At 45.3% G+C, this 18,159-nt stretch overlaps 1 protein-coding gene across 2 annotated transcripts in view; it reads right to left on the bottom strand.

Moving 5' to 3' along the window:
• The window catches only part of PAN3 (PAN3 poly(A) specific ribonuclease subunit homolog (S. cerevisiae)), a 115,690-nt gene that overhangs the window by 76,906 nt on the left and 20,625 nt on the right, over positions 1-18,159 (bottom strand). Inside the window, exon 4 of one of the 2 annotated variants that reach the window (XM_006831940.1) lies at positions 17,311-17,472. The exons of the other annotated variant lie outside the window; for it this stretch is intronic. The gene's annotated coding sequence lies outside the window, so the exon portion shown is untranslated. The remainder of the gene's footprint in view (positions 1-17,310; positions 17,473-18,159) is intronic. 2 annotated transcript variants of the gene reach the window in all.

The following is an 18,159-nucleotide window of genomic DNA, read 5'->3' as shown; positions in this document are numbered from 1 at the left end:
TCAATGATTTAGGGAGATGTTAAAAATGTGGTACTAGCCCCAACCTCAAAATCTTTGTTTCCTATGGCACAATAAGGAGCCCTAAGGAGACTGAGAGACGTGTGTATTCCTGAGAGAACTGGTCTGCAGCCATCTACTGACCAGAGAGACACATTTATTAAATAAACCTGGTTGGAGTAAACTCATGCGTGAATGAACTGGGACCCTCAAAGCCATCCTTCACAACTTAATGTGCATATCCTCTTTTCACTTCAGACAAAATTGTTTTGAACTATAGGAGTGGGATCTGGGGTTATTTCTTCTGTCTCGTCCAGGTCCACACTAACATTTCATCTCCTCTCTAGCCTCCCGGACATGTGGAGTGCAGTCACAACCACTGGGGTGGTGTCTGTTCATTAACCATTTCTGATAGGTTGTGTTTTCAATTGTTACAGAAAAATAATGTGGGTCAGTGTCAACTGATGACATTTTCTCTTTACTTTCCTTTTGCTGGGTGCTGGAGACTTTGTATTCCTACAAATGTTTTTCTGCTTTGCTCTCTGTCAAAGTGAAACTACTTTACACCACTGGATCCATTCAGGCCTCTCTCTTAAGCTTTGCCAGGCAGGACTGTTGTTAAGTGGCACTGAGATGGCTCCGACTCATCGCAACCCTGTATAAGGCTTCTGAGGTGCTGCTACTGGATTTGAACCACCGACCTTGTGGTTAGAAGTCCAGTGCTTATCCTACAGCGCCATACCACAACTAGTGCTTCATATGTTGTTGTTGTTGTTAAGTGCCATCGAGTCGGGTCCGACCCATAGCGACCCTGTACAGGGTTTTCGAGGGTGTAAATCTTTATATACTCCAGGGTTAATCTGGCTTCACTGCTAGCAAGGTCATTATGAATCAGAATTGACTCAATGGCCGCAGGGGGCGGTAGAGGGTCAGCGGTAGGGTTCTGATGCAGCGTAGGCCGTGGATGACTTCCTATGGCTCTTCTACCCAGTCTTGGTAACCCCTACCCAAAAACTTTCTTTCCTGACAGTTCTGTGTCAGAGAAGATGCTAGCAAAATAATAGGATTCAGCTGCAGTTCACAGGACTGTAAAAACGTGGAACTCTAACGTGAATATAAAATGAACCAGCTCAGAAGCAGGAGAGATCTCACTACCATTAAAGTGTATCATTTGGATGCCAAGATCCCTGCACACAGAATCTCATGGACCCAGGGAAAGAACGCTGGGGAACTGGAGGAGTGCCGGCAGCAGAACCCAGAGCACCAGACAGAGTGGTGGGCTTTCTGGCCCACAAAGCAAGTAAAGCTGAGTCCCACCTGTAGGCAGAAGGCTCGTTTGTGGGGTGAGGTGCCTAGAGGCAATTAATCTGCAGAGCTAGGTTTGCTGGCCCTCGGAGCCAGAGGGAGTGCCTTCACGATGAGACTCACAGGGAGGAGCAGCCTGGAGAGGTTTGTAACTTTGCCCGAGCAAGGCAGAGGTCAGGCCAATGGGCCCAGGGCCAGAGAGAGGCTTGCCTGCAGCTGAGGTGAGGCTGCACCGTGAAAGAATGGTGCCCTGAGTGTTCCTGGTTCTGAAGTGAAATCTGTCTGGTAGCGTAGCGGCTCCAATTCAGGCTGCTAACCTCAAGGTCAGCAGTTTGAAACTACCTGTGGTTCTGCGGGAGAAAGAGGAGGCTTTCTGCTCCCGTAAAGATTTACAGCCTCGGAAACCCTCTGCAGGGTCGCCATGAGGCAGAACTGACTCCACAGCACACCACCACCTTCTCTAATGGCCACAATCTTGAGTATGGTCTCTCAGTTCTGTGTAGCCATTGCAACAAACTACGGCGCCCAACTAAGAGAGCCACGAGAGAGAAGACTGGTACAACCTCAGCCTCAAAAGACTTCACCCTACGTGGATGCTGCTGATGGTGGTTCTTCTCCTGCACCCCCCACCCAGCAACTCCACTCCTACATACACACCCACAGGGCTTGAAACAGATAATACAGCACTCTTCACTCTAACTAAATGGGGGAGCCACCTCAGTGTTCACCAACAAAGAACCCAGACACACACTGTGGACCCTGCTACAACTATAAAGAGAGAGGAAGTCCTGAGCCATAAATGTTAGCATGGATGAACAGAACACACACAGTATGATCTCACTCATATGAAATAACAAGAACAGGCAACCATACAGAGATTGCAGGTTAGCCATGGTGACTGGGGTGGAAGGAGGGGGAAGGGGTCACTGTTTAGGAGGCAGTGAGTGTGTATTTGTGGGATTTTGGCAACAATGATGGATGGTGACTAAAACCTCTGATTCCGCTAAACTGTTTATCTGTAAAAGGTTAAACTGGCAAACACTGTGTTATATGCATTTTTACAGCAAAACCAGGAAAATACAAATGATCAAAGAGAGTCAATAATTTAAGTTGAAAACAACTCAACAGGCCCTATGGCCCACACCAGTTGTCCCATCGCACCCTCCAGTTCAGCGGCAGCCAGGAGGCAAAGCCTTCGTCTGCAGCCCACCCACCCAATGCTTCATCGATGGTGGGGCTCCACACGGCCTGGGGACAACAGGAATTGTTCTTGGCCCAGTGCGGACTCTGAGAATTGCTGCTCTCCACTTTTCAGGAAGTCATTTCTAGTTTGTGTGGCTTCTTCATCTCCATCCTCAGAGCGCTACTCTGTTGAAGGCCCTGGGCATCTCTCCAGAGCTGTGTCTGTAAGTGCCCTCCTCTCCATTACTGGCGTCTGGGAACTACATCGACATGTTGGTCTTCTCAATTTGGGGAGCTTACCCGGCTCCCTCGGAGTCCTCTGTCTCCCTGCCCTGGATGTGGAGCACCCTGGGACTCACCTCTCTCGCCCCCCTCCGGAACCCTGTCCTCTGCTGCCTGATGTCTTAGAAACTGGGTGGTTTCCTATGTTGGGACGACTTTTTCCGTTGTTTGTGGTGCGGGGAGACTAAAGCCAGGCCCTGTTGCTCCAACTTGGCAGGAAGAAGAATCTAGTGGTGACATGTTCCAAACGCATGGATCCCTGACTTGTCTCTCGTTTGGCAATGGCTACATCAGAAGGTCCCTAGAACAGAGGTGTGCTCTGCAATCTGCCAGTTCAAAGCACCTGTAACGAAATCTATCCTGCTTCCTTGGAGAGCTGGCTTTTCACACCTGGCTGTGCTCGCCTGTAAGAGCTTTTTCCTAAACAAATCATGATGTCAGAGTCCAACCAGCTGTCTTCAGGATCACGCAGATTATCTTTGAAGCACCAGTTCGTGGAGTTCATTCTACGTCCTATTTCTCACCCCCAGCTACTTCCACCCACATCACTGCTAGTATCCTAATCTATGTCGCCATCATTTATCCACACCCAGGCTTCCTGAAACCACCTTCCAACTGACTGGCATGAGTCTTGCTTTGCTCCCCACTAATCCAACCACCACATTTCAGTCAGGATCAAAGAAAATATGAGGGCAAATCCGAAGGAGAGACAACAAAGAGCAGGCGGGAGAAAAGAAGACACAGGAACACTTTGTTTCATGAGGGTACTGCTGAGATCGAACTCGTCACCAGAGCAAGGCTCCATGGCTCTTGGCAGAATTAAGCTGATGGAAAGAAAATGCTGCGATTATTGCTTAATTTGTGTACTTTTCTCCAAACCAGCAACTCCAATCTTTTACCTTCTCTAATCTTCTTCATTCTTTGGGGTGACAAAGATGCCTGGTTGGAACTAATTCAAAAGACTTAGGTCCACAGAGAAAGAATCACAGAGAGAGAGAGAGTGGGTGTGTGCGTGTGTATATATATATATATATGAAATTCTTGCCCCAGGAGAGGGGGCTACTGATGAGGAGGAAGAGAGGGAAAGAGCGAGGACTAGAGAACCCAGACACCCAGAGCAGCCCCATTCCGAGCTATTTTTACTAGTCTTCAGTTTTCATAAACAACAAAGACTAAAGAGGAACAGGGTAGCATGGAAAGGAGAAGTCAAAAGTCTAACCAGAATTTGCTTAACTATCTCCATGAGAATTTTTTTTCAGTTTTATGGGTTATTTCCTCATATTTCAAACATACCCAAATATGGTCAACTTAAGATTTATTACCAAAACATACCCAGCTTCTGGGTTATTCGCAAACAGATCTATTTAAGACGAGTCACGTTCCACCTTGCAGGTTAAATGTAAGATATACTACCACTGTTGTTGCGAGGTCCTGTCAAGTCAGCACCGACTCACAGCGACTTTATGACACCAGAATGCAACACCGCCTGGGCCTCTGTCACCCTCATGATTGTTGTGAAGCTTCAGCCCCTTGTTGCTGCCACTGTGCCAATCCATCTCACTGGGGGTCTTCCTCGTTTGCACAGACCCTCCATTTTACCAAGCATAATGGTCTTCTTCAGGGACTGGTCCCTCTTGATAACATGTCCAAAGTATGAGAGTAATCTGGCCATTCTGACTTCTAAGGAGCATTCTGCCGGTACTTCTTCCAACACTGATTTATTTATTCTTCTGGCAGTCCATGATACTTTTATTATTCTTTTTTTAGCGCCATATCTCAAATACATCAATTCTTCTATGGTCTTTCCTTATTCACGGTCCAACTTTCACATGCATATGAAGCTTGGGTCAGGTGCACCTTAGTCCTCAAACTGACATCTTTGCTCTTGAACACTTCAAACAGGTCTTGTCCAGCAGATTTGCCTAATGTGATGTCATCTGATTTCTTGACTGTTGCTTCTATGAGTGCTGACAATTTCTTTTCTCCATTTATCATGATGTTGTTTATTGGTCCAGTACTGAGAGTTTTTGTTTTCTTTACATTTCTTTACACAATCCATACTGAAAGCTATGGTCTTTGACCCTCATCAGTTAAGTAAGTATCTTAAGTCCTCTTCACTTTCAGCATTATGATGGTGAAATTAGTGTAATAACTCAGTTTACACATTTCTGATGCAAATGGGGCCGTCTGATGTAACTACCCCAGTACGAAGCTATGTGACTTTCCAAGTCAGGTAAGCTGGTCCAATCTGTGGGGGAAGGTTAATCACTACTGTTTGCAGAGATTCACAACAGGGTTCTGAATCTAACTATCTGAAGAGAAAGCAGCATGTGTATGCCGGAACTTCTCGAACATCAATTAGTATCAAGTTTTAGGTGGCAAGTTAGAATTCTAAACAATGTTCATGAATTTTACATAAAGTAATCCTCAATGTGGGGAGTACGGGGGCACTGTAACATAAGCACTGGACTGCGAACCAAAGCGCCTGCAGTTCAAACCCCCCAGTCGCTCTAAGCAGGAACTGACTTAGTGACACTAACAACATGACATTCTTACCAAAAAAGTTTTAATCAAGTCCATTTACCAAGCCACATACACTCTTCCCTTCTCATTTGTTTTTTCATCATTGTACAGTGTGGGATCATAGTAAGAATTCACAGGAAATATGGAGTCTTTAGAATGCTGGTGTGTCAATGGACTTATGTGACAGCAAGGTCAGCAGTTCAAACCCACCAGCCACTCCTCAGACACCCCATGCAGGGTCACTGTGAGTTGAAACTGGCTGGATGGCACTATACAACAGCAGGCAATCTCTAAGTAAGACCAGCAGACTCATTGTATCCAACAAGAGGAAAATCTGTTTCTTGGGATTGAGAGGGTCAAAAAAGACATTTAAAATCCCAAACTTCAATAAATCTGATATGATTTTACATGTCAAAGTCCTTTAAAAATATTAAGCACCACCTTGCTCATGTGTGTGGTGCTGCGGGTTAATGCGCTGGACTGCAAAGAAGGTTTGAACTTGAAGGTCAGTGGTTCAAACTCACCAGCTGCTCCTCAGAAACCTTACACAGGGTGGTTATGGGTCAGAACCGACTTGATGGCATACAACGAGAAGCTCATTTTCGGAATGAACAAACCGAACCCACTGCCACCCATTTTGACTCACAGCCACCCCAGAGGGCAAAACAGAAGTGTCCCCGTGGGGTCTCCTAAGCAGATGGCACAGTGGACCAAGCACTGGGCTGCTAACTGCAGTGTCAGGGGTTTGAACCCACCAGCTGCTAAGAAGAGGGAGTCTGCTTCTGTGAAGACTAGTCTCAGAGCCCCTCTGGGGGCAGCGATACTTTGTCCTATGGGGGTGCTAAAAGTTGGGATTGGGTTTGGTTTGGGGTTTAATCTTTTCAAGAACAGACTACCAGATCTTCCTCCTATGGGGCAGCTGGTGGGTTCACACCGTCAACCTTTCGGCTAGCAGCCAAGCCCTGAGTTATTAGGGCTCCTGTTTTCAGTACTGCTCCTCTACCACGTCACTAAAGTGCTGCCCAGTCGCTTCCGGCCCCCAGTGAGCTTGGAGAAGGTTCCAGCGGCTGTGGCCCCTCTGCCGCCTAGCTGCAGTATCATCCTCTCTCAGGGAAGTGAAGCTGTCACAGCTAGCATCACCCGCTAGACCTCTACACGGCTGCTCTGCACAGCTCTGTCACCGGGAACCCCACGGCTGAAGGTCTACCACATGCCATAGGCATGAGCTTTCCTGAAAGCTACTCTGCTGAGTATGGTACCATATTTAACCACAAAACAAAAGACATCATTAAGATTGTCAACTGTTTTACATAATAATATTGAACCATAAGGAAACTGCACAGACGTGAAATTTAAAAGTATGTCTACAGTGTTCTGTTTTGGGAAAGGACTAACCTAGCTGGGTGACCACTGGCCCAGCCCCATTCCCTCAGGTGTCTGAGTAGCTACTGCAAAATAACAAACTGTTAAAGCTGTGAGCCGGCACCGGAAGACCACAGTAGCCATAGAAACTGTGAGCCAAGCCTTCCGGAAGCCGCAGACCGGCGTCGTACAGGCAGGCGTTGTCCTCCAAGCCACGTCCACATCCCCACGGCATCCCCCAACGCAACCTGTATGAAGTGCCCACGACATGTCACACACAGGTGATCTACAGGATGAGTTTACAGAGAAGGAGGTAGAGCAATACAGTCAGGGTTAGGGAGAAAGAGCAAGCAAATGCCTACTTGGTGTTGTTATTAAGTCGATTGAAACTCATAGTGACTCTGTATAGTGTTTCCATGAAGCAACTGCTGGGTTTGAACCAGTGGCCTTGTAGTTCGCGGTCTTAGTGCTGATCCCAGTGTCACCCGGGACTAATGCTGGCTAATGAGGTCACAAAGCCCGACGCTGGAAGTGAACCCTAAAGGGTAAACAGAGGATTGTGACGCCCAGACCAGAAGGGGCCACAGAGCAAGGTGAAGACCAGGAAGGTACACGGTGTTGAGATGCGCAGGCATCTGAGAGACCTCTGAAAGTGACAAGGGTTCCATCCTAAAGACAGAGAAGAGGTGACAACGATGAGAAGCCACATCCAACGATGGAAACTGGACAGTCTCGGTGAGAAATGGCAGAACCTCTCTCACCCAGTGACAGCATGAGAGAAGAGACTCTGAGTAAAGTCACATCATCTTCGAGGCTGCAGAGTGTAGCAGGTGAGAAAGAGGGAAGACCTCAGAAGACCTCACAGATGAGACCACTGGCTGTAACCCACCGTCTAGACTGAGAATGGGCTCGAGATGCGAGGGAGTAAAACAGCAGGGCGTTCATCTGACACACCTTCCATTGAAGAAACTCTTCTGCTAGCCATGCTGGGAGTTCCTGAGACACAAAGGGTTAACACTCTTGGGGGCTAACAGCTGCTGAAAGCAAGGTAAAGCAGAGCTCTACTCTGACACAAGAGTCAGACTCGGTTTGACAGTGACTGGATTTTTATGGCATATAGACAAAGACAGACGTTTAGGAGACAGATGGAAATAGCAGCCTCTAGAACTGAGGAGTTCTAAGAGCTGAACAGGTAATTTCAAAGATCAACTCAAGAAGATAAAGCCAAATATTACAGCAAAATGTGCAAAGATCTGGAATCAGAAAACCAAAAAGGAAGAACACGCTCAGCATTACTCAAGGTGGTGGAACTGAAGAAAAAATTCAGGCCTCGATTTTTGTTATTGAAGAATTCTCTAGGCAAATTACTGAATGATGCAGAAAGCATCAAGAGAAGATGGAAGGAATACACAGAGTCACTGTGCCAAAAGGAAATGGTTCATGCGCAACCGTTTCAAGAAGTAGCATATGATCAAGAGCCAATGATACTGAAGGAGAAAGTCCAAGGTGCATTGAAGGAATTGGCAAAGAACACGGTGCCAGTAATTGATGGAATAAAATTAAAATCTTTCAAGAAAGTGAGGCGGCACATGAGGCACTCACTCATCTCTGCCAAGAAATTTAGAAGACAACTGTCTGGCCGACTGATTGGAAGAGATCCATATTTGTGCCCATTCCAAAGAGAGGTGACTCAATGGAATGCGGAAATCATCGGACAATCTCTTTGATATCCCATGCGAGTAAAGTTTTGCTAAAGGTAATACAGAAATGGCTGCAAGCATACATTGACAGAGAACTTCCAGAGGTTCAAACCAGATTCTGAAGAGGATGTGCAACAAGGGATATCACTGCTGATATCTGATGGATCGTGGCTGAAAGCAGAGAATATCAGAAAGATGTTTACCTGTGCTTTATTGATTACACAAAGGCTTTCAATTGTGTGGATCATGACAAGCTATGGACAACATTGAGAAGTATGAGTATTCCAGAACACTTAATTGTACTTCTGAGGAATCTGTACCTGGACCAAGAAGCAGTTGAACAGAACATGGGAACACTGAATGTTTTAAAATTAAAAAAGGTGTGCGACAAGGTTGCATTATTTCACCATACTTATTCAACCTGTATGCTGAGCAAATAATATGAGAAGTTGGATTCTATGAAGAAAAACATGGCGTCAGGATTGGAGGAAGACTCATTAACAACCTGCAATATGCAGTTGATACAACCTTGCTTGCTGAAAGTGAAGAGGACTTAAAACATTTACTGATGAAGATCAAGAACACAGCCTTCGATATGGATTACATCTCAATGTAAAGAAAACAAAAATCCTCACCACTGGACCAATAAACAACATTCTTATCAATGGCAAAAAGATTGATGTTGTCAAGGACTTCATTCTTCTTGGATCAACTATCAACACTCACGGAAACAGCAGTGAAGAAATCAAACAGCGTATTGCATTAGGTAAATCTGCTGCACAGGAACTTTTTAAAGTGTTAAAGAGCAAGACGTCAGCTTGAGGACTAAGGTGCGCCTGACCCAAGCCATGGTATTTTCAATAACCTCGGGGAAAAGCCAGCATCAACCTAAGTAAAGTTACACACATCTCACAAGAAGCCCAGGCAATTAGAGCTCAAGAAAAAGCTGACATCAACAGAAGTAACGCTGAGCAGACAGTGGAGTTGGGTGGAACCCTGGACACATGCCACAACCTGGTTCTCACTCCTTTAGTGTCACCTCCACCACCAAAGACACCAGGGGCCGTCCCAGTCTGAGTCTGCTCTGAGGGGTTCTCAGTGGTGGAGTTTTCAAGTGTATTGCCAAGTCCTTCTTCTGAGGTACCTCTGGGTGTACTTGAACTCCAACCTTCAATTAGTGCTGCTGATGGTGGGAGTTCTGTGCTGCGGAGTCCGTTCCGACTCACAACCACCCTGTACAGGGTTCCCAAGGCTGTGTATATTTATGGGAGCAGAAAGCCTCATCTTTCTCCCACAGACCAGCTGGTAGTTTCGAACTGCTGACCTTCAGGTTAGCAGCCCAACTTGTAAGTTAGTAGCTGAGTCCATCAGTTGTTTGTAGTAGCCAGTGGACAAAACAAGAATGCACTTAAGGTTCACAACCCCACCCTTGTTCAACAGTGTTAGAGAGCCAAAAGGAACAGGGTTTTGAGTTGCCATTCCTTGTCTGTAGATTTAATGTGGCAGATTATGGTAAGTTTATAAAACTGCGCATCTCTACCTCGTATTCAGATTGACATCAAATGCTTCCTGTATAAGAATTGTCATTTCAACAAAAACATTTTAAAATTAAGTTTTCAAAATGTTCCTGTGTATCAGCATTAAAATGTGAGCCTCTAAAAAAGGCCAAGGGAGTCCCTGGTGTGGCGCTGTAGGATCAGCACTGGACTGCTAACCGAAAGGTCGGCAGTTCAAGCCCACCTGCCACTCCTCAGAAGCCCTGTATTTGACAGCTGTGAGCAGCTATGAGTTGGAATCGACTGGACAGCACTCAGCACCAACAGCTACAATAAAAGAGGCCCAGCAGTACCACCCTGGTCTCTGTCTTACACGCTGCCATGCGTAGCTGGAGATGACCGACTGAGGCCGCCCCTGCTGTTAGTATAAACAAGGCCTGTGTCAGGGAAGTGACCACACAGTTCATGGCAGAACAAATGAAAACTCGGGGTTACACACCCAGACTGGCCAGCAAAGGGATGGTACTGGACAGAGAATGAAGGAATGAAAATGATCAACTGGGGTCAAATGATGTCCATGTGGGTCTCAGGGACCTTACATCACCATCTTCGGGGCATGTAGACTGAAATCCTGAGAAAAAATACAAAGCACCTTCACCACTAAACTGTCAGGAAGTAATTAAAACACGAGTAGCGAGGCTCTGTGTTGGTGCTATTGTTAACTGCGGTCCAGTGGGTTCTGACTCATGCAACCCTTTATAGGGTTTCCGAAAGCTGCTGTTGAGTTTGAACCACCAACCCTGCAGTTCAAACAGATTCTGCGGTACAGTGCTTAGACTAATGCACCACATGTTTCGAGACAAGGAAAATGCCTCATTGTTGTTGTTGTTAAGTGCCGTCGAGTCTGTTCCAACCCACAGCGACCATGTATATTGAGTTTCGAGGAGTGGTTGGTGAGCTTGAACTACTGACCTTGCAGTTCAAATGGGTTTGCAGTCTGGCACATTGACCCACAGCGCCACACCAGGGTTCCAAAATGCCTTATGGATAAGAAATAATAAACACTTGCTTAGTCCCAAATATTTTTTAGAAGCCAGTGAGAAAAACAAACAGGTAAACAGATTTAATACAAAACAATTAAATTACTGCTAAACACCTGGACATGCACTGGACTGCTAACCACAAGGTTGGCAGCTGAAACCAGTTGTTCCATGGAAATCCTACAGAGGGTGTCTATGAGTCAGAAGCGACTCAACAGTACTAAAATAACAACAACCAGCATCAAACATTAAAGAAATGGGGGAGGGGGCCCCCACCTGATTTGGAGTGTTTGAACATTTGAACCAACTCCAAGGAAAAGGCAAAAAAGGTTAACAAATTTAAAAAAAAAAAAAAAGGTTTTAAATGTTGTACATTATACCAGGGAGATTTCAAAAAGTATGTGCAAAAGTCCCATTATCTTTTCATTCCATTTGCCCACCAATGTTGTGAAGTCCCCTCACCTGGGCTATCCCCTAGAACCAGTGTGAAGTGTGGAGGGAAGGGTTAGGGACAGTACTAGAAAGGCTCAGTCAGAACAGACCCTGAAAGAGTAGTACAGAAAGCCACTAAAGAGATGCTTAAAGGCATAGATTCTATCAATGGGTACTTAGGGGAAGAAAGAAGGCAGTCATACTACTGTAGAATTTGTTTTAAAGGACACTATGGCAGAAGATGGAGACGGAAAACCCCAGCAGTTTTAATTAAACAGATCTGATGGCTCTGTGGGTTAGGTGTTGGACTGCTGTAACTGCAAGGACAGAGTTCAAACCCAGCTGTGACCCACAGGAGAAAGCTGAGGCTGTCTGCTCCCATAAAGATTTACAATCCCAGAAATCCTAGCTAGGGTCACTGTGAGCCGGAATCGGCTCAATGGCAGGTGGGTTTGTATTTTGATTTGGGGCTCAAAAGAAAACTCCTAAGGATGAGTAGATTCAAATGTGGCCTAGAATCTCAGCTCCCACTTAGTAGCAGTACGGCATTCCTAAATGGCAAGATCCAAGTGCATTAGAGAGGGATAATATATATTATCACTATCACACAGGACCCAATACACTAGCCAATGGAAACTGCAGCACATCGTTCTTCAATGAAAGGACAGTGACACCTCAGCCTAAATGGAGACGTGTGGCCTGTACCACTGAAGAAGTCTCTAAGAAGACGACAAGGCTGTTACCTCAGGGAGGAAGGTATGAGAAACAACAGACAGCTGCGCTCTAGAGGCGGCCATCACAGACTACATGGCTACACGTAGGGGGGTCACAAGGCAATAAAACCCTGAGTCTTAAGCGTGATGGCAGTCCTACAGGAGTGAGAATGCGGGTGGGTATCAAGAACCGCCCGCTCATAAGCAGCCAGGCAAGACTTTAGCAACAGTCAAGAGTGCATAAAGCAGAGAGTTTGCAAAAGAAAAAGGAGCCAATAGCATCAAGCAAATACTGGCTAGAAGCATTGCACGTGACAAGCAAGGTCGCAGGCCAACTTTCAGAATGGCTCTGCAAAATGCAGGGGACAGCAAGCTGCAGGCACAGAACACAGCAGAGACCACTCCAGGGTGACCAATTGGGGAGTCCACAAACACAGGGAGCCATTTCCAGTATTCCAAAGACAGCTGACGAGTAAGTGTCTTCTCCACAAGGCTCCACCAGAGTAACCAGGGCGGCGCTGGGTTGCTTGGAGTCTCCAGTTAGCACACTGGGATTAGACAGCTAGACTATGAATCACTGCTCTGATAAAGGCTGTGTGTCTGGTGGGCAGGCGCCTCACATTCCTGGTCAACGTGAATGAAACGAAGACTGAGAAACCAAGGGTAGGAATCGCCAGGCTCTGGAAAGCAACACAGCCCCGAACTGAGTGGCTGCAATACGAAGGATTCGGATAAACTGTTATCTGAAAAGGTTCTTTTACTGGTGTTTCACAGTTTTTGTTGGTGTTGGTTTCATTTTCAGATGTGGAAAAGGGCAAAGGGAGTCTAGCAGAGGTAAAGCTGAGAAGATACATGCAAACATTTAAAGGAAGGCATTTAAATGTCACTGAGAAAAAGAAGCAAAGAAAGCAACGGGCCGACCGTACTAATACCATAGTCACACAGAGCTCCCAGTACGTATCAGGAAAACCACGTCTGCATTCTCATCCTCCAAATCAGCACCCCGCTCAAGTTCAGCTACCCATTATCACAGACAGAAGGGGAGTGCAGGCTCTGATGACAGACAGGGAGGAGTCCACATTTCTGCTCTCCTTCTGACAGCTGTGAATCCCCACCTGAATTTAGAGAGCATCTGAAGAGGTTTGATGCACTGGACACAACCAAAGACCAGAGAAGTTATGGGATGACATCAAGAATACCACATGTGAAAAACGCAGAAGGTCAGTAAAAAGACACGAAAGAAAAGGCAAAAACGGATGTCAGAAAAGATGAAAAGTTGCTCTTGAACATAGAGAAGCTGAAGTGGCTAGAAGAAATGAAGTAAAAGTTGACCAAATCATTTCCAAGGGGAGCGCAAGAAGACAAAGTCAAGTATTCTGATGAAATGTGCTAGGACCTGGAACACCAAGAGGGAAGATCACACTCAGCATTTCTCATGCTCAAAGGACTGAAGAAAAAATACAAGCCTCAAGTTGCAATACTGAAGGAGTTTGGATATGGTGGTGCAGGGTAAGTACTGGACTGCTAACCATAAGGTCAGAGGTTCAAACCCACCAGCCACTCCTCAGAAACCCTGTACAGGGTCGCACTGAGTGGGAACTGACTCGACGACACTTAAAAATGACTAGCACGACACTGAATGCAGGAAGGAAGTGCCAACAAATAGAAGGAGTACAGTCACTGTACCAAACAATAACTGCTTGACGCTGAAACACTTCAGAAGGCAGGCTGTGATCAAGAACTGTCGGTACTAAGGGAAGAAGTCTAAGCTGCACTGAAGGCACTAACCAGGAAATGGATGAAATACCAACAGAAATGTTTCCTCAAACGGATGCAGCGCTAGAGGCGCTCACTCGTTTATGCCAAGCATTCTGGAAGACAGCTACCTGGCCAACTGGAAGAGCTCCATATTTGTACCCATTCCAAAGAAAGTGACGCAACATGATTTGTGTGGAAATTATCAGCCAATAACATTAACATCACATACGAGTAAACGTTTGCTCAAGAGAATTCAAAACTGTGCCAACAGTACACCAACAGGAAGCTGCCAAAACTTCAAGTCTGATTCAGACGAGGCCGTGGAACGAGGGATATCAATATGGACCTCAGATGGGTCTTGGGAGAAAACAGAGAATACCACAAAGATGTTTACCTGTGTTTTATAGACTATGCAAAGGCATTCAACTGTGTGAATCATAACAAACTATGATTAACAGCTGGGAATTCTAGCACACTCGATTGTACTTAATGAGGAACCTGTACATAGACCACAAAGCAGTCATTCAAGCAAAACAAGGGTATACTGAGTGATTCAAAAATCAGAAAAGGTGTGTGTCAGGGGGTGTAATCCCCTCGCAATAGTTATTCAATCTGTGTGCTGAGCAGATAATACAAGAAGCTGGACTCTATGAAGACGACAGTATATCAAGATGACAGTAAAGTTCATTAACAGCCTGCAATACACAGATGACACAACCTTGCCTGCCGGAAGGGAAGAGGACTTGAAGCACTTACTGATGAAGATCAAATACAACAGCCTGCAGTATGGATTACAACTCAACATAAAGAAACCATAAATCCTCACAACTGGACCAAGAGAACGAATGCATCATGATCAATAGAGAAAAATGCCATTGTCAACGATCTCCTTTAACTCGGATCTACAGTCAACGCTCATGGAAACAGCAGTCAAGAACTCAAACCACGTACTGAAGTGGGCAAAACACCTCTCTAAAGTGTTCAAGAGCAAAAATGTCAGTTTGAGGACAAGAGTGCGCCTGACCCTAGCCACGATATTGTCAACCTTCCCACAAGCATGAGCAAACTCGACAGTGAAATAAGGAAGACTGGCGAAGCATTGATTCTCTGAACAGACCGGTCAGAAGAATGAATAAATCTGTTTCTGAAGAAGTCTGGCCAGGTTGTCCACAGACTTCAGGTAAGTTCTCAGGAAGGGACCATTCCCCGGAAAAGGGCACCCTGTTTGGTAAAGTTGAAGGGTCAGCGAACAAACAGAAGAATCTCAACAAAGCAGCCTGCCACGGCGGCAGCAGGCATAAGCTCAAACACATCAAAGCCTGTGAGGCTGGCGCAGGGCCGGGCACGGCCTTGTTCTGTCGTACAGAGAGCTGGCTCCACAACACCCACCAGGATCACTGAGCTTCACAAGGAAGATGTGCCTTCATTTATTAACAACAGGAAATTCATCCCATCAATTATTAGGAAGATTTAATTTACGAGACAATATGGCACCAGTTAACCATTGAAAAAAACTCAGCCATTATTATTAACATCAATATAGGTCACCATTCCTCTGACCTGTTGGTTTGAAGAGACCCAAGTTTTAAAGCAAAGGAAGCACAAGGAGACAGCAAAATGTCTGGTTACAAGACTCTTTCAAGTTCTTCCTCAAGGTGCGTTGCTAACCGCAAAGTTCAGAAGTTCAAATCTACCCGTGGCTCCTTGGGAGAAAGATGAGACTTTCTGCTCCCATAAAGATTTACAGCCTCGGAAGCCTTACACAGGTCTCTATGAGTTAAACTTGACTCGACGGCACACAACCACCATCAACATATCAAAATTATGAGAGTGTTTAAAAGGTAAGCATCAGAGAAAGCAAAAAGAAAACTTGGGATACAACTGGTTTGTATCCAGTCTTTTTCTTCTGCAACCAAAAGAAGGAAAGGGTAACAGGAGGAGGAAAACAAGAAAGCTCTGTATAAACTACTCAAGGGGCCCCCAGCGTGGGGATCCACCGATTGTCATGGAGACCACATGTGACAGGGAATTAGTACACTGCATTATTAGACCATTCTTCATGTCCTTAAGGAAAAAAGAATGATTTGAATGATTGGAAGCACATAGTAATAGCAGTATTTGCAGTACTGAATTTCAGATGACACCAATCCAATCCTTCTCACGTATGAATGCAAACCTATGACCAGCCTAACTATTGCACAAGTTCTCACACCACCAGAATGAGTTTTAAGATGCGCTCAAAAATGGCACCAGAGAGCAGCCAATCAGATAAGGAAGGAGGTTGGGAGGCCCTCAGCCATTTCCAGTGTTTAGGCCCCCACAGCCCACGAGTACTTCCTGTTCCACTTTTATCTGTTTGACACCATTTATAGACTTTTCCTCATCAAATCTCTCTCCTACTGATCTCAAAGGGAAGAAAAACTCAGCAAAACCACCACCCTGCGATTCGTAATTGGCATGTCCCAAACTTTCCATTGTAACTTGAAGTGTAAGATGACGTGCAGCCCCTTCCTCAGCCTTGCCTGCTTGTGTTAGTGAAATCCTAAGCAAACTCTCAGCGGGGGCAAACAGCACCTTTTGTCATATTTTTTGGTACAACTTCTTTATTCCTTTGGCAAAGTAATGCAGATACTGCTATGCATTAACTCTGCAGCGAACAAGACATTTATAAATGCAAAACCCCACCTTGTCAGTAAGTTCGTTGCATCATTTCTGTGTATATATAGTACAAGCATGGTGGAAGAACAGACTTTGGCTAGCACTGTATTTAAAACACCAATTTACTTGAAAGTTTGGAGGAAGGATATTTTACTTCCGATTAGACAAAATTTCTGATGAACTATCTATACTACAAAACAAAAACCTATTTTTTAAAAAATAAAGACTAGACTAGTTAGAACCCACATTGAATTGCAACATCATTTCACGTGTTTTGTAGATACTTCAGAATCTTGTACAGAAGCTAGTCTGGAGTGCTAGAAATGGATTTTCCTCATTCGGTCTCCGTAGTAAAGGCTGAGTAGAAGATGGAAATGTACCTGCAGTAACCCTATGCCAACCTACTGCTGAGTTTGGCTTCAGAGTCCATCCTTTGTGTTGCACACAGACCATTTGTCCTCTAGTCTAGAAATGGACCACAAGAAAACACATGGAGCTTCCTGGTGTTCAGATTCCAAGGCATTGTGACTTCCTGGGACCAATGTTGCCATACGGATTTGGAATGGAGTACTCTGAACAACTCTGTATATTATAAGTAACTAAACTCAACTGTTAATAGAATCCTCGTGGGGAAAAGAACTGACTAAAAAGAACAGGGGTATACACTTCAGTCAGACAAAGTGGGAAAAGCCAACATACAAAATCCTATAGGTGGTGGGTGGGCCTCTCCCCTTATGCCTTACAGGGAGTATGAAGAGACCATGCTACTCAGTCATCTGAGCCTTTCACACCCACCGCCCCGCAACACAGACAGCAGCCAAGTTAGGCACTTTTAACAAAATGGCTAATAAAAATTTTTTACCTGTAAATTGTTTTCTGTGACTCTGTTCCACCAAACCATATTGATGGGTACTCCTGATTTACATCTGTCAGCAAGGCAGCCAATAGGGTTCTTTGCTTTCCGGGCCTTTGATCCCATGGGAACTAGCCTCTCTTCCAGCATCCCCAGGCGACACTTCCTTGGCTAGGAAAAAGAAGGAAAGAAACCAGGCCACTCCTAACATCCCCCACACTCACCTAAGCTGGCATGACTAGCATACAGAAGCTACCAGGAATGGTGTGACAGGAAACAGGTAACATTTTGTAAGACATCTCATCCTCACCCACCAGTTCCCACCCCCACCTACCCCTCCAAAATTACCCACAGTCCTCTTTGGCTAAACAACAACATTCTATGCAGCAACAGATGTTTTTAAAGAATACATTATGGGCTGATTGTACAGACTTTGTTTGATGGATGAAAAGTGAACATATCAGCAAAGTAATTTGCAAAGAAATTTGCACAATTTCTCCCATGGACACTTACCCATTCTCACTGCAATGTGAAGAGATGGCTTCGAAGGCACAAAAAGCAGACAAAAAAGAGTCTCCACATTCTGTCTGTTTCTCATGCCCACCTGGCTACCTTAGGGCCACAGAGAACTAACTCGTTTAATAAGAGAGTAACTCTTAAGGAACAGACTTAATCATCCATTGAAAAGTTCTGGGCCCATCACACCAGAGAACCAGTCTCTCTCGCTTTATGCTGGACCTGGAAATGTAAGGCCACTCAATGGGGGGAAAAAAATGCACTCAGACTACAGAAACAAAATGCGAATACACTCAGACTACAGAAACAAAATACATTCAGACTACAGAAATAAAATACACT

Source organism: Chrysochloris asiatica, unplaced genomic scaffold, assembly GCF_000296735.1.
Source record: "Chrysochloris asiatica unplaced genomic scaffold, ChrAsi1.0 scaffold00005, whole genome shotgun sequence".
NCBI lineage: Eukaryota > Metazoa > Chordata > Mammalia > Afrosoricida > Chrysochloridae > Chrysochloris > Chrysochloris asiatica.
This window is presented reverse-complemented; position numbering and strand designations above follow the sequence as displayed.